Below are 3,018 nucleotides of genomic sequence, written 5' to 3'. Positions count from 1 at the left end.
AAAAAAAAAAAAAAGTATTTAGAATGAATTAAGACCTAGTAACCTAGTATTTAATTGCACAACTGGGTGACTATAGTCATCAATAACCTAATTGTACAGTTAAAAATAACTAAGACTATAATTGGATTGTTTGTAACACAAAGGATAAATGCTTGAGGGGGTAGATACCCCATTTACCAGTGTGATTATTACACATTGCATTTCTATATTAAAGTGTTTTACGTACCCACAAAAGTTACAAATTAAAACTGGAAATAAAAAGAAAACCTCATGAAAGTCTAAGAATCAGAGGTCATATAAAACAATCACATAAAGGAAGAAGAGAAAGGAATCAAATGGCAACACAGTACAATTCAATTATACCACAAATACAGAGGAAGACAAGGAAAGAATTTATAAAACAACTAGGTAATAATAATGTGACAGGATCAAAACCTCTCATATTGATATTAACATTGAACATGAATGGATGAAATACTCCACTGAAAAGAGAAACTGATGGAATGGATTTTCAAAACCCATCAACCAAGTATATGCTGCTTACCAGAAACTCATCTTACATGTTAAGACACATTTAGACTCAAGTTGAAGGGGCAGAAAAAGATATTCTGTGCAATGGAAACCAAAATTGAGCAGGAGCAGCTATACATATCTCACATACAATTAGCTTTGAATCAAAAGCAGTAAAGAAAGACAAACATCATTATTTGGGATCATTTCAAAAAGAGGATACAGCAATCCTAAATATGCATGCACTCAACACTGGGCCACCCAAATTCATTAAATATTACTGTAGTTAAAGAAAGAGATAGACAGCTGAACAATAATGGTAGGGAACAACACCACACTCATACTAGACAGAAACTGATAATCTGATCCTAAAATTTATATGGAAATTCAAGGGACCCACAATAGCCAAAACAGTCTTCTCCAAGAATAACAAAGTTGGAGGACTTACACATCCTGAATTCCAAACTTCTCACAAATGATAGTAATCAAGATAGTGTGATACAGACCTATACACAAATGTAATAATTGTGAACCCAGAAATATACCTTCTCATTTAAAGTCAATTTGTTTTGTATAAAGGTGTCATAAGAAAGGAAAGTAACGGTGTTTTAAAATTGTGCTGGAACAATTGGATGTCCACATTAGTCATAGAGACCCTAACCCTGTGGCACTAGAGGAATTAAAGACACATACATAGAAATACAGAGTGTGGAGTGGGCATCAGGGGGCTGACAGCCTTCAGAGCTGAGAGCCACGAACAGAGTTATTTACTGACAGCAAGCCAGTGATAAGCATTGTTTCTATAGATTATAGATTAACTAAAACAGGAAACAAAGGGATGGGCTCTGGCTAGTTATCTGCAGCAGGAACATGTCCTTAAGGTACAGATTGCTCATACTATTGTTTATGGTTCAGGTATCACTTAAGTGGTTTTCTGCCCTGAGTGGGCCAGGTGTTCCTTGCCCTCATTCTGGTAAACCAACAGCCTTCAGCGTGGGCATCATAGCTATCACGAACATGTCACACTGCTGCAGAGATTTTGTTTATGTCCAGTTTTGGGGCCTGTTTATGGCCAGATTTGGGGGCCTGTTCCCAACATGTCCCCCTTTTTTGTTTTTGCAAGACGATGAAAGCAAAGGTGGCTTTATCACGGTGAGCTGCTTCTCTCAGGAGTCAGGATCCGCATCTGCAGACTATACAAAGACAACACAGATTAAAGGCACAATCATTATTGAAATCACAGAGCCTCCAAGTGTTTTTATCCATTTTAATGGGTTAATAGCTGCTAATCTGTCTGCAGCTCCTTCAAGCACTCTAGCTCCTGGTATTAAGGTTAGGTGTGCCTGGGATGCTTTAAATATTTGTTCTTTTAATTTTGCAATATCCAAAAACAAGTTTGTAGAGGGTCCTTCTAGATGCCTTTTTATTCTTTCCCAAATTTTGATCCTTTTAAGAGCCATTAATAGTTTCCACAAATCCTTGTGTTTAGCTCCTAGAGCAGGCCATATCATTTGAGGTTGAGGTGCCACTATACTGCCATGTTTCCAGATAATAGGCACTCTTGTCATTCTTCTTACCATTTCTGCCATCTGACCACTTTGTTCAGACCAGCTGAACATAGTGTGACCATGGCATGCTGACTGAGAGGTACAATTCATGCTAAACATCCCCTTCAGGGACCAATCAATAATGATTCCATGGGAATCATTGCGCAGCACCTCTGCCTGTTCTGCAATGCAATTGTCCCAAACAAGTACGTTCATTTTTTCGGGCCAGGTCCAATTCTGTTTACAAATAGGACCAGAAGGCACGTGTAACTGTGTCATCTAGTAATTATGTCTAGGCACTATTGCCAGCCAAGATTGATAGCGAGGGGGTAGGCAACTAGTGGCCTTTCCCAAACAGATAGATGAATGTTCAAATCCTAAAGAAATATTCCTAACAGCTCCTTCCTCATGTGGGTGAGACGGGCCTCTATCATCTGTAGGACCAAGCATCCAAGAACTATCATTAGTGTATACCTCCACTGGGGGGTCCAGCCAAGTTACAGGCTGTAAAAATGGTGGAAAAGGTAAATATGCCCAATGACTATAATTGTTGTCTGTGTCAGCCCTTGCTAAAGGAATACTCAGGGCATTGGTGATCACTGCTGTCATAGCTATCATTAAATTACTCATTGTGACTGGTTGTCCCACTTTCCTCAGGTTTTCTTCCGCCATCTGTGAGAGCTTCTTGATCTGTCCCCAGGTAGGTGGCTGCATTCAACAGGTGTTGCTTGTGACAGTTGGGGTCCTCCTAAGTGTCAGTCTCAACATGACTGCAACTGGTGGGTCTTTGGGATCCTCCCAAAACCTCTTCCTGAGTCTCTGGCTTATAGTAAGGCTTTAGGTGTCTCAGTGGCACCCAGATTGGCTGTTGATTCGGTCTTGGCAAAACACAAGCATAACCTCTACCCCAAGTTATTAATTTACTTGGGGTAAAATAATTAGTTTCCCAATTTTTTGTTAT

At 39.5% G+C, this 3,018-nt stretch overlaps 1 protein-coding gene across 3 annotated transcripts in view; it reads left to right on the top strand.

Annotated features, from left to right (window-relative positions):
- ATF7IP2 (activating transcription factor 7 interacting protein 2) overlaps positions 1–3,018 on the top strand; it is a 112,135-nt gene that overhangs the window by 39,472 nt on the left and 69,645 nt on the right. For 2 of the 3 annotated variants that reach the window (XM_011984194.1, XM_011984193.1), the window contains one exon: positions 2,715–2,757. The exons of the other annotated variant lie outside the window; for it this stretch is intronic. The gene's annotated coding sequence lies outside the window, so the exon portion shown is untranslated. The remainder of the gene's footprint in view (positions 1–2,714; positions 2,758–3,018) is intronic. 3 annotated transcript variants of the gene reach the window in all.

The sequence above is a fragment of the Mandrillus leucophaeus genome, unplaced genomic scaffold, assembly GCF_000951045.1.
Source record: "Mandrillus leucophaeus isolate KB7577 unplaced genomic scaffold, Mleu.le_1.0 Scaffold263, whole genome shotgun sequence".
In the NCBI taxonomy this organism is placed as follows: domain Eukaryota; kingdom Metazoa; phylum Chordata; class Mammalia; order Primates; family Cercopithecidae; genus Mandrillus; species Mandrillus leucophaeus.
Note: the sequence above shows the minus strand (reverse complement) of the source record. Positions and strands in the feature narration are given on the sequence as shown.